Here is a 13,759-nt window from a genome sequence, read left to right on the forward strand (position 1 = left end):
TCTAATTATAGGGTCTTTACCCCCCCCCCCAGTTCAGGACAATGATCCCCAGTGCAGGACAATGACACAGGCCGGGGAATCTGCTCAGATAGTAAGGAATGCGCAGCATCCACTGTATTTATTTTGGGCTGTTGAAGAATTTCCTGCTGCACAGATTGTTCTGGATTCTTCCATGGACATGGGGGAATTTGCTTTGTCTTATTTCCCAATTCCACCCCTGCTTTTCTCTGCTTCTTACCCCACTCTCTGGTCCTTCTCCTTAATTAGAGGGCTCTATATTACAGTGAAAGTTCCTTTATCTGTCAACATGCAGTTGGTCTGCATTTACAACTAAGTCTAAAAAGAGAGAAAAAGGGACAAATTTGACATTTTAAAAAATAAAAAGCAAACTATAAATAATAATATTGGAAAAATAAAAACCAAGAGTTAATTTACAGTTTAAATTCCCCTTTAAGGAATGTTGAATGTTGACTTTTCCTGAGAAAGCTGCCATTGAGTAGCCGGGAGTTGTAGTTCAGTGGCAGCAGGAGGGCCCTTTCAAAAACAGATTTCTTCCGTTTCTCAGCAACTACATTGCCTTTAAAGGATAAGTAAACTTTTAAAATAAGTGAATGTAAAACTGATGTGGGGGCTATTCTAAGCACTTTTGTAATTTACATTCATTATTTATTTTCTTCTTTAAATTCTAAGATATTAATGGATATATGTGCTGTTAATATGAATGAATTTTGTTCCAACAGTGGCACCTGCTGTTCAGTATTTGTCAGGAGAAAGAAAGAGGCTGCTCTGATGTTCTTCAACTTAAGAAAAATGTGAGAAAGGTTTCTAATTTTATTCCCAAGTAGAAGAATATCAGAGCAGCCTCTTTCATTCTCCTGACAAATTCCTTTAATATCTTGGAAATTAAAGAAAATAATTAATGAATATTAATTACAAAAGCGCTTAGAATAGCCCCCTCATAAATTTTACATTCACTTATTTTAAAGGTTTACTTATCCTTTAAAAGAATCCATAAACCCCTTATTTTCAAAGCCAGAGAGTCCCACAAGGACCTGCAGGGGTTTATAGCAGGTAAGTAGAACAGATTTACCCTGTGCTGGAAATACATGTCTCTTTGTAGAGAAGGTTCCTGCACTGTAACAATGTGATGTTACTAAAGATAGGGGGCAGAATCAGTCTGGGGCTTTAGCTTAACAGGTTAATTGATCTGGTGCAGGGGCATAACTACAGAGAATGCAGACCCTGTGGCTGCAGGGGGCCCAATCAGGCCCAAATAATGAGAGATTTCAACATATATTGGTAAACCAGGACAATTTCTTGATATTTTGGTGGTCCTAAAATTAATCTGCTGTGGGGCACAGTAGCTTATATTTATATTCCCCGGCCCGGACTGGCAATCTGTGGGTTCTGGCAAATGCCAGAGGGGCTGCTGTATGGTTCAATAGAAAGTTACCATATAGTGGGCTGGTAGGGGGATGTTTGAGCATCTGTTTACTTGGAATGGCAGGGCCTATTTTGACTCCCAGTCCAGGCCTGGTTATACCAGTGATCTGGTATCTTTATTGTTTTATTGAAATAATCTCTAGGAAGGGAGTGTGACTGTGGGATAGCAGGTATAGTAGGGAGAGATGGTGCCTATAGTAACAGTGGGATAATAGTCTCTGGGAAGGGAGTGTGACTGTGGGATAGCGGGTATAGCAGGGAGAGATGGTGCCTATAGTAACAGTGGGATAATAGTCTCTGGGAAGGGAGTGTGACTGTGGGATATCAGGTATAGTAGGGAGAGATGGTACCTATAGTAACAGTGGGATAATAGTCTCTGGGAAGGGAGTGTGACTGTGGGATAGCAGGTATAGTAGGGAGAGATGGTGCCTATATTAACAGTGGGGATAATAGTCTCTGGGGAGGGAGTGTGACTGTGGGATATCAGGTATAGTAGGGAGAGATGGTGCCTATAGTAACAGTGTGATAATAGTCTCTGGGAAGGGAGTGTGACTGTGGGGCAGCAGGTATAGTAGGGGCAGAGGAGAGTACCTTGCTGAACCATTGCCCGGGAGCTGTATTATCAGTAAAATTTCTCTCTACTCGTAATACTTATATAAATACTCAGTGGAAAGGTCTGTGTTGATATTCAGGTGGTTGCGCAGCAGAAGTGGAGAAATATAAATCATTGGTTGAGTTTGAAGGACTGAACTGTTTCCTTTTTCTTTGTTCTTATAACTTATGGCACATTTGCCTTTTGTGGAGATGAAATGAATATGGGTGTAATAGGGACCTGGGTGCTCTGGTTGGGTACACGTGTCACTGAGGAAATGGTTCATTAGTCGGTCCATTTCCCAGCAGCCCCCACTGGATTTGTTACATTTTGTGAAGTTGAACTGCCCCTTTAAGTTTGCCGCCCCAGTACGAGAATTCGATGACCTTTCCTCATGGCATGCACTGCTTGTAAAGCCCCTGTCTGGAAGTGTTTTGGGCAGGAAAGGGAATTTTGCCCATTATTGCCATATCATTGAAGCCGTGTGTCACATTCCAGGGTGCTCCATTCTTGGAGGAATTATAACGTGCCCCCCCCGGGCCCCGGGAAGTGCATCTGGGATGGTCATTGTCTGGGGTCCAGTTACTCGTCCTTGTGAGACATCTGTGTTTTGGGGAATGAGTATAACAGATGCTTTCGGGTCAGTGAGAGCAGGAAGAGTGGGTGGAAGGGAGTGTTGGTTCCAACCTGTTCCTCTCTCTTTCTGCAGTGTTGGACATTGGCTCTCTTGGCTGTTGTAGGACTGGGGGTCCAGGGCAAAATCTGAATTCTACCCCCACCTTTGAATAAGAAATTATTTAGATTTATGATATCTGACATATTGGGTTCTTGCTTCTGTCTGTTGATGGATGTTGGGAGTTGTAGTTCAGCAACAGCAAGTAGGTAGGTAAATGATTTAAAAACAAGTTCTGTCTGTAATACTCAATAATGAACCCTTTTTTCTCAGCTTTACCACTAATAATTACTGGGTGTCCCCACTTCCATGAAAGGGCCCATTTGCTTTCAAGTAATATGAAACAAATGTATAACAATATCTGGTTGCTCAGGATATCATTTTGATTGTTGCATGGGTGCGACTCATGAAACATTGTAGCAGAAGCCAGCTGATTAACAGACCTGCACACATACATTGTGTCGTAGGCAGCACTTTACTCCGCACTCACATTCCAGGCGGAAAATAAAAAATTTTTTTGGGGGTCTTTCCAATCTTCATTGTTAGCGCAGAATAAAGTCGTCAGGTCTAGAGTGATGCCGAGTGGCATATTTCCCAGTCCATACCCCCCCTCCACCTCCTTCAGCTTCTTCCCTGGCGGTTTTGGTTTAACATTTCACATTCGTCTCCCCGTCACTCTTTTCCTTCACTTCCTGTCTTTGCATTTTTCCCCCCATCAGCTTCCAAAAATTAGTTTCAGGCGCAGAGATCAGAGCGGGGCTGGAAGCAGGAGGGTCTGCGAGGGGAGATACCAAAGAGAGGGGTTATCAACTGCTCCCCAGCGTCCCCCCGCACTTGGGGATATTCACCTGGGTGAGTTCTCTTTGCTTTTATTTCTTATTCTCTGTCCTGTGGGGTCTGACCCCTTCCTGCAGGATGTCTGGGGGGCTCTGTGAGAGATGGAGAGACTCTATTGTTTAGCAGCGAGGAATCAGCAGAAAAGACCACGTTAAATGGATTTTAACCACTTTCTTAAGGGGAAAGGAAAGTTTTGGCGTCAAGTTATTCCCATTTCAGATATCGGTGTTTATTGCTGGGATTAAACAGATGGTGGCGCTGTTCTATTGCAGTCCTATTGGAAATGCTGGCTGTCTGCAGAAACTGGTGAGAGGTGGTACTGCAACTCATCATCTATAAACCAATACAGATTTATCTGCAGTTACCTGGATGTGGCCTCATCCAGAAATGGCAGAACCAGCTACTAAGTTAACCTTATGTCCCTGGAGCTTATTGGACTAAAACTTCCAGCATCCTTTTAACTTTGTTTATATGCCAAGGCATACTGGGAATTAATTCCCCTTTTAGTTCAAACAAACACTACTGGGGAAGAGAGACTGACCCCATGTGTGTATGTATGTATACACTGATTGGCACTAATAACAGGTTCAGAGACCGTAGGAAATATGACAGCTGGAAAGTGATGGAATTGCAGATACATTAGACAGTTTCAAGGATGGGTTGGATGACTCTTTTTAACATTTAAACTGGCCATAGACGCAAAGATCCGGTCGTACGAATCATAGTACGATCGGACTTCCCCATTAACCTGCCACTAACCATTCCGATCAAAAGTACAAAAGAACAGATGAGCTGATGTTCTGCCCCTGACAGCAATCGTACGAAAGTTATGTCCGACCAATGCTAGTCTCCCTCTGAAAATCGTATGATCGGCAATACATACAGAGATATTACCCGCAGCCGACAGAAATCTTTTAACCTGTCCGATTGACCAAACGACCTATCTCCGCCGGAAGAAAAATGTCGGGACTCTCAACACACGGTCCGAAAATCGTACGAATCCTCGATTCGTAAAAGATCAAATCTTTGCGTCTATGGCCAGCTTAAGTGGTAGTTAAGTTGTATAGGAGTGGGAGGTGGGGGTCACGCATTATCAGCATCATTAGCGACTGTGTGTGTTTAGATGGCACAAATTTACAAGTATCCGCACGGCGTAACTATAAACTACGTATAGGATTGTTTAAGACTGGCCAATAGAAATATTTCAGAGTGTATACAGAAAATAATCCAGGATTTTGCTTTGACCTCTGCCCTCCGGAGAGACCCCCCGAGTGTGTGAACGTGACATCATTCTTTTTCACATTCTGCTTTTCCCGTGGGCCAGTGGTGATGCTGCGCCGCGGATCACTGACAGGGGAGGAGGAAAGGGAGTTGCTTGCAGGGAGTTGCATATTTGTGCCATTGCTGCGCAGCTCTCAGCGTCCTGCATTCCATGCGCTCTTATGGCTTTCCCAGGCTTTACTGGTCTATAATGTCAGAGTGAGGAGAGCGACAGTGCAGGGGCTGTAGTTAAGGGGGTCAGGGGGGCACAAATATAACTGCGGTTTGAGTGATTATATGGTTATGGGGTGCTGGGAGTGTAAAAGGGTTGACCACACAAATAGGGGTGTAACTAAAGAGGAAGCAGACTCTGCTTAGGGGGCCTAGGAGGTATAGGAGGCCCCATAAGGCCCAAATAAAGAACAATTTCAACATATATTGGTAAAACCAGATAACCTCTGGATATGTTGGGGGCTCTAAAATTAATTTGCTGTGGGGCACAGTAACTTCTAGTTACGCCTCTGCACACAAACCTTTGGGGTCACTTGGTGGCTAAAAATGCAGCTGACCCCCGCCCCCCATCAATTTTCAGACTTACTGGGGTGTAATGGGGAACGAGTGTAGATGAGCCCCAATGTCACATAGGGGTGATTGGGTGTTTTAGATGCCATGGCTTTTAAGTCTCCCTAAATTCTCAAAACAGCCCCCATAGGCCAAGCCCTGATACAGCCCCTTGGGACATGACTGTGGTAAGCAAAATGCAGTAAAGGAGGATAAACCCAAATCTGCTCATTGTGGGGATGTTTCCCAGTTGCTCCTCATCCCTATTAAGCTTCTCCCCTAAAACATCAATATTTAGCCTTTTTGCCTTTTAACTGCACCGCAGATCTATAAACACAGAAACGGCTCCAGAGGAACCCAAAGTCTGACTGTCTCAGTTATATGTATAGTAAATATCTGTATAAACATGCACAGACGGCAGACAGATGGCCTAGCAGTACCACTAATATTGCCCCAACTGCCCAATCAGATCTGTGCAGGGTCCCCTTAATTAGCTTTTCACCTGCCTTGTGTCTTGTTAGACTTTGATCCTGAATTTAAATAACTTATATGAAATGTTACAGTCTCTGTTTTGTCCTACTTTTTCCTTTGTGTCCTACTTGTAAGTAAACTCACACCTGGGGGTCTAGTGGGGGCCATTGGAGACGCCCGTTGCACCCTCTGGCAGGTTTTGACGTGGCGTGCATCTGATGTCATTGTGCTTTTAGTGAAAATTCAAATATTTAAAACGCTGGTGTACTCGGTGTCATTGCCCAACGTAGGTCTATTCTGATAGTTCCTGGGTGCTATTTCTAGTTTGTTATTCTGTGTTTGACCTTGCCTGATACTGGTTCTTGTCCTGATTGCTGCCTGTCCTGACTCTTGCCTGTTTTCTGACCATTATCCTGACCATTTGTATTACGACCTGGCCTGTGACCTTGATTATGCTCCTGTCTTTTGATTTTGTACCGCGCTGCATGATTTCGTATTCTGACTCGGGCTGTGACCCCGACTACGTTCATGGCTCCTCCCGAAGTGAAAGGCAAAACAGTGAGCCGTGACCAGGACCTTGGGGTTTACTCTGGGTTTGGGAGACCAAACGTCACACTACTGTCTCTATCTTTTCCTACTGTCTCCATCTTGCCCTACTGTCTTCATTTTGTCCTACCCTCTCCATCTTGTCCTACTGGCTCCATCTAGACCTAAAGTCTCCATCTTGCCCTTGCTCCAGGCGCTTGCGAGGGGACATGATTACACTTTACAAGTACATTACAGGACATTATAGACAAATAGCAGGGGACCTTTTTACCCATAAAGTGGATCACCGTACCAGAGGCCACCCCTTCAGACTAGAAGAAAAGAACTTTCATTTGAAGCAACGTAGGGGGTTCTTCACAGTCAGGACAGTGAGGTTGTGGAATGCACTGCCGGGTGATGTTGTGATGGCTGATTCAGTTAATGTCTTTAAGAATGGCTTGGATGATTTTTTGGACACACATAATATCAAAGGCTATTGTGATACTAAACTCTATAGTTAGTATAGGTATGGGTATATAGAATTTATGTGAAAGTATGGAGGGGTGTGTGTATGGATGCTGGGTTTTCATTTGGAGGGGTTGAACTTGATGGACTGTGTAACTACTGTTTCCATCTTGCCCTACTGTCTCAATCTCATCTTATTGTCTTTATCTTGTCCTACTCTCTCCATCTTGCCCTACTCTCTCCATCTTGCTCTTCTGTTTCCATCTTGCCTACTGTCTCCATCTTGCCCTACTGTATCCATCTTGCACTACTGTCTCCATCTAGAACTACTCCATCTTGTCGTACTCTCTCCATCTTGTCGTACTGTCTCCATCTTGCCCTACTGTTTCAATCTTGTCCTATTGTCTTTCTTTATCTTGTCCTACTCTCTCCATCTTGTCCTACTGTCTCCATCTTGCCCTACTGTCTCAATCTCATCTTATTGTCTTTATCTTGTCCTACTCTCTCCATCTTGCCTTACTCTCTCCATCTTGCTCTTCTGTTTCCATCTTGCCTACTGTCTCCATCTTGCCCTACTGTATCCATCTTGCACTACTGTCTCCATCTAGAACTACTCCATCTTGTCGTACTCTCTCCATCTTGTCGTACTGTCTCCATCTTGCTCTACTGTTTCAATCTTGTCCTATTGTCTTTCTTTATCTTGTCCTACTCTCTCCATCTGGTCCTACTGTCTCCATCTTGCACTACTGTCTCCATCTAGAACTACTGTCCCTACTGTCGCCATCTTGCCCTACTGTCTCCATTTTGTCTTACTGTCTCCATCTTGCCCTACTGTCTCCAGCTTGTCATACTCTCTCCATCTTGCCCTACTGTCTCTGTCTTGCACTGCTGTCTCTATCTAGAACTACAATCTCCATCTTGTCCTACTGTCTACACAACCGTACAGTATTATATATATTGTGTTATAGGTCATTTGTGATTTTAAGGACATACGGTATGTTGACCCCTCTGACACTTAAACTGCCCCAATCCCGGTTATTTCTGAATTTTATTTGTTACTGTTGACGTCTTAGATACAAGTCACAAGTCTTCATAGAAACCACCAAAGCTCACATCCAAATGGTGACCTGGTATTGGCTGCCTTGTGCCCTTCTACAAAACCCCCCTGTATAGTCCTGTGATGTTCAAATGCAGAATAATGGCAGTCTGGCCTTATATCAGGGAAATACATCATTTAGGCCCAGTGTATTTATTAGTTGGTGGGGGGAGGGTATATGAAGACTTAGCAAGAGGCGCATCCCAAACTCTCACTTTGAAGTCTCTTGGAAATTTTTGGCTGGGGACATTTTTGCAATTCCTGCATTATTCCCTTTTCCCTTATTTGTATGGGTTTCAGCTAGTGTGGGCTCCCCAACTGCCTCCCCTTTTTGTCTTTTATTGGTCTCCAAGTGCCAATGGTTGGAAAGAATCAAGATGTTTAGTCTGAGGACCAATGGGGGAGGAAACTGGTCTGAGATGTGCCAGGGTGGTTCAGTTAACATTCATAGCAAGAAGCTCTGCTTTATCACTAGTTTCATATTCTATTTCACTCCTTAGTGACAATCATTAAGTATTAGAGGCACATTTACTGGTAGAGCAGCTGACACAGCCAGGGTTAGAGAGTGACCCATGCAGTTGTGTCTCCTGCTTGCAGCTCTCACATTGGGCAGCAGAGGGAGCTTTTCATGTTTCCAGAGGACTCAAGTCTCTGGTTGTCATGGGATTCTGGGAGTTGTAGTTTAACACACTGGGGCTCATTTATCAACACTGGGCAAATTTGCCCATGGGCAGTTACCTATAGCAACCAATCAGTGATTAGCTTTTTGAAACTAGCTGCAAGTAGAACAATGAATGCAGCAATCTGATTGGTTGCCATGGGTTACTGCCCGAGGGCAAATTTGCCCAGTTTTCATAAATGAGCCCCACTGTGCCTAATGTCAGTTCTGGTTGCTGTGGATGAATAACTGGTGTGTGAATGGGTCGGAGCACAGAGGTGTCTCTGTCTGGGGCTGAGCGGGTCAGAGGACTGAGAGTGGCCCGGGGGCACAAGTGATGGCCACACAAATAATTGGGGTATTGTCTGTGGGGCTGTGACATTAGGCAGGGCTAGGCCCTTGGGACAAAGGGAAATATTGTGTGACTAAGAGGGGGGAGAGCCCATCACTTTGAGCAAGTACTGTAACTCCTAACCCCATCCCTAACCCCCAGCCCCAGCCTAGTGGAACTGCTCGACACTCACTCCACACTCACCCCCCCATACCCCAAAATCACATTATACATTTCCCATCATTCTCTGCTGCTGCTCAGTAGGAAAGAACCATCAGCCATTCCATCCAATGAGCAGTCTGCACCTGATTGGTGGGACACTGTTCAATCTGTCCATACATATTAGATTGTTCAAACAAGTCTTTCCCATCCACCTGGTGAGGAGGGCAGACTGACTCCGATCTGATTGGATATCTGAAAGGAGCTGTTGAACCCGCCCCCAAGGAATTTTACATACTCAGTTGAGCTAGAAGATCAGATATAACTAGGGTTGCCTCCTTTTCTGGAAAAAAATACCGGCCTTCCTATATATTTATCTTTTTTCCCTATTAATAACATTGGGATCAACCATCATTTTTACCGGCCAGGTGGCAACCCTAGATATAATGGATGTGTCCACTTAAATCTGGGCATGTGTAGAAACCCCTGGTTGCACCGCTAGTGACCAGCAAAGCTGCCCTATAATATTCTCTGAAGTCAGGAGCAGCAGATGCCACAAAGCATTAAGGATCCCTTGTTGCTTGGTGTTATATGGATTTGTTGGTTCTGGATGAGGCCAGTTGAGAAACGGATCTGCACTGAGACAAGTCGGAGCGTGCCAACGTTGTGTTGTGCAGCACTGAGGAATGCTCTGGCTCCTGCCCAATTAGCAACATACAGTTCATAGACTGCGCCTGTTGAGTGAGTGAACTGGGTCCAGTACCAGCAGGTTCCCTAAATGCACATACTGGTTGGGTGCTGGGTGGGTAAATATGAATGGTCACTACCACACCTGATCCACATGTGGCCACTGGCATTGCTGCAGCTTCCCCTATTATGTAGAGGTGGTAAGGACCCATCTTCCTGCACCCTGCGCCCACCAGTGCACCTTAATTTAAGTCACTGAAATGGCTGGGGGACACATAGAGAGCAGGATGGGGTGCACTGACAGTGGGGCAGGGTACCTAAAAACATTGCAGCTTGAATCTTGCCCCCTGCCCCACCAAATAGTATACCCCTCCCCCCTCTGACCCTCAGTGAAAAAGGGAGACAGAAGGAGAAAAGCCAAATTCTTTGTGCAAATCCCAATCTTCAATCCAGGAATTCTATAAACCCCCTAATCCAAGGAATGTGCCGAGGATCTCAGCCAGACTCCCAGCAGCAGCGAGCTGCACCTTGTGCCGATAGAAAGTGCCCCCCCCCCCAAAAAATAGTCAAATATGAAAGGGGCAGATTTCCCTATTTGATAATAACTTTGCACATGGACTATCCTTGTGGGTTGCTGAATAGTACGGCCCATATAATGATAATAAGAAAGGACGTTGTGTGTATATTGACTCCATTCCTTTAAATGAACTTTAAGTATGATGTAAAGTATGCTATTCTGAGACAACTTGCAATTGGTCATCATTTTGAAAAAAAATTAGCTTTTTATTCAGCAGTTTTCCGGTCTGATGTTTCAGCAGCTATCTGGCAGTGGTCTGGAAGAGACCCAGGGATATAAATAGAGGAGGGGCCTAAATGGAAAGAGAAATAATAAAAAGTAACAATAACATTGTAGCTTCACAGAGCAACCTTTTTTTTTTTTTTTTGGCTGCTGCTGGGGTCAGTGACCCCCATTTGAAAACTTGAATTTGAGGAAGGCAAATAATAATAAAAAAAAATTAAGACTAATTGAAAATATGCTAAGAATAGGCCACTCTATAACGTGCTAAATGAACCTTTTAATGTGTTTCTCTACGGCTGGCAGGGATGGGAACACTGCAACTGTCATTTATTGTCTGTGAGTGTTAGATATTCTCTGCCTTGTAACAATGTAGCAGAAATCTGTTCTCTTCCAGGTCTGCTAATCATCGATTGCTGCTACATTGTATCTATTCAAAGGATGTACACAGCCAAATACTCCCACTGTGCCCCCTGAAGAGAATCATAAGGAAACAGGAACCCCCCTCCCAAACTGTCAGCCCTATAGAGGGTCTCTGCCTTGTCCATAGGATACCTTTGCACTGCTGTATAAATACCTAGCAGGAACAGCACGGCGCTATAATGAATTCAATATGGGAAAGCAATATTTAGCATATTTCCCCTGCCCTGCGCCTGCCAATTCTGCATTATTTATCCCCAAGAATTATGATGTCATTTCTGACTTCGGAAGCCTCAAGGGGAGCTGCCTGAGATATACAGAGTTTAACCCCCCAAGTACAAAATACTAAGAAAGGGGAAGATCAGCAGGGGAAGGGCAGTTAGTTAAGGTGAGATGGAGGGCTCTTGCGGGTAAATGGGGGGCTCTTGCTTTTAAGATTGTGTATTATTTATTTGTCATCTTAGAGGTTCAGATTTTGTATATTAATAGTTTAGTGGTTTTGTTTGTTCTGCCTAGGCCAAACTTACTGATCTTTCCTTGACTTGTTGCTAATTAAATCTCAGGGCATCTCCAGGCAGCAGTGCTGTAGGTCCAAATGATAATAAGTCGTCTGTCTTGTGTCCTGTGAGACTATTGTCCTGAGATTACATCTTAACATCCCTGCTGTAAAGCAAGACAGAGCTGTTGTGTTTTTGCCAGAAAAAAAGTACACAATATTATCGGTATAATTTAATATACACAGTAATAAACAAAATATATAGGCACAGTTAAAAAGACTGAGTGGCATAGGAAGATAGAGGTCCCTGTCCAAAGTGCTTACAATCTAATTTCAAATGTCATGTACACAGACATCTGTTGTATTTTCATAGTCAGTGACTGGTTCTTCCCTGGTATAGGGATTTCCCAGCTTAAAGGGGTGGTTCACCTTCAGCATAAAGTCCGTTAATTAATTAATGGGCACACATTGGTCGTTTTATTATTATACATTAATTAGCAAAAACGAACGGTTACAATTATCATCAATTATCCAGGCAATGTAGTGAATACCCCCCCCAAAATAATTTTCTTTACATTGATATTGCCTGGGCAGTTTTAGGCATGAATTCGGCAAGGAAGTAATTTTCATTGCACCAGAAACAATTCAAACAGGTGAAAAAGGAAAATTGGTGTAAAATTGTCAGTTTTAGTCTCTCTGCCTTTTTTTATTATGCTCATTCTTTCAGTGGCCACTAGGTGGCAGGATGTCCCAAGGTCAGTTAAGTTGTGAATCAGATTCAGGGTTACAGTAAGTACTGCACTTCCTCAGGACATGCAGGGGCATCAGTGCTCCATTCCTATAGCAGAATTAAAGGGGAACTACATCCACAAGCTGTTTTTTTTTGTAATGAAAGAAATTGTATCTTCCCAATATCCATTCATTCAAGGGGAACTACATCCACAAACTGTTTTTATGTAATGAAAGAAACTGTAACTTCCCAATGTCCATTCATTCATCATTCTCACTGGGTCTATAGTTCTGTGTAACTGTCATCGTGTCTGTCCCTTTCTCTGCACTGCTGCCTCTGACTCCTGATACAACTTCCCAATATCCATTCATTTCTCATTCTCACTGGGTTTATAGTTCTCTTTAACTGTCATTGCGTCTGTCGCTTTCTCTGCACTGCTGCCTCTGACTCCTGATACAACTTCCCAATATCCATTCATTGCTCATTCTTACTGGGTTTATAGTTCTGTGTAACTGTCATTGTGTCTGTCCCTTTCTCTTCTCTGCACTGCTGCCTCTGACTCCTGATACAACTTCCCAATATCCATTCATTCCTCATTCTTACTCTATTTATAGGTCTGTGTAACTGTCATTGCTAGTGACAGCAGTATAAGTGTGTGGCTGTAAATATTCTCTGCACTTTTGGTTCTGACTCCTGAAACAATGTGTCAAATCCCCTTTAAGGGCAGAAACACACAGTCAGATTCGGAGAGATTAGTCGCCCCGCGACAAATCTCTTCTTCTGGGCGACTAATCTCCCTGAACTGCTTTCCCCTGCTTTCCCGCAGGCTTGAATGTAAATTGCCGGTGGGATGGCACTTGTAGCGCTTCATTTTCCGAAGTCGCCAGAAGTTTCCTCGTGAGGCAATTTCGGGCGACTTTGGAAATCGAAGAATCTCATAAGAGTTCCAGCGCAGTCAGCGCACCCCCTCCCCCCATATAAATGCAGCATCTGATTCTGTGCATTCTCCATGTGCAGTCGGTCACATTCAGACCAAAAAAGGACACAAACCCAAAAACAGCGATTGGCTAACAGGAAGCTCTGTGGCCGGTGTCTCAGCCCAGACTGCAGTTAGTTAACTCCTTCTGCCCCAAATCCCAGCAACATTAGTTCTACTTAGAGGGGCAGGTTTATAGAAGTAGTAAAAGTAATGCTTTCAACCAGATGGCCAATGTAAGTCTTTCCCACCTTTAGCTACTGTCTGTGTCACAGGGTTCAACTATAACTAAGCCTTCAATTTGTAAGTTGTTTTCTAAAATGGATTGCGGGGAACCCTGCATTTTCCTAGATTATTAAAGGCACAGTACAACGATCAATATTAGACTGATAAGGCCATATATTCCCCCTGCTGGGCTCATCCTTCATGGCCGAGGAATGTTCTTTGTGCAAAACTCACAGGTTCCATTGCAGCATTTTGCCCACCGGGGGGGCGCTGTTTCATCAGATACTGTTGCTGGATCCCCTCATTGTATAGAACAGCCAAAGTTCATTAGTTTTAGTTTTACTGGACATTTACAGAA

The 13,759-nt window shown here is 43.9% G+C and overlaps 1 protein-coding gene across 1 annotated transcript in view; it reads left to right on the forward strand.

Moving 5' to 3' along the window:
* The first annotated feature begins 3,437 nt into the window (after positions 1-3,437).
* Positions 3,438-13,759, forward strand: part of dennd2b.S (DENN domain containing 2B S homeolog) — a 65,667-nt gene continuing 55,345 nt past the window's right edge. The window contains exon 1 of the mRNA XM_018260346.2: positions 3,438-3,560. The gene's annotated coding sequence lies outside the window, so the exon portion shown is untranslated. The remainder of the gene's footprint in view (positions 3,561-13,759) is intronic.

The sequence above is a fragment of the Xenopus laevis genome, chromosome 4S (genome assembly GCF_017654675.1).
Source record: "Xenopus laevis strain J_2021 chromosome 4S, Xenopus_laevis_v10.1, whole genome shotgun sequence".
NCBI lineage: Eukaryota > Metazoa > Chordata > Amphibia > Anura > Pipidae > Xenopus > Xenopus laevis.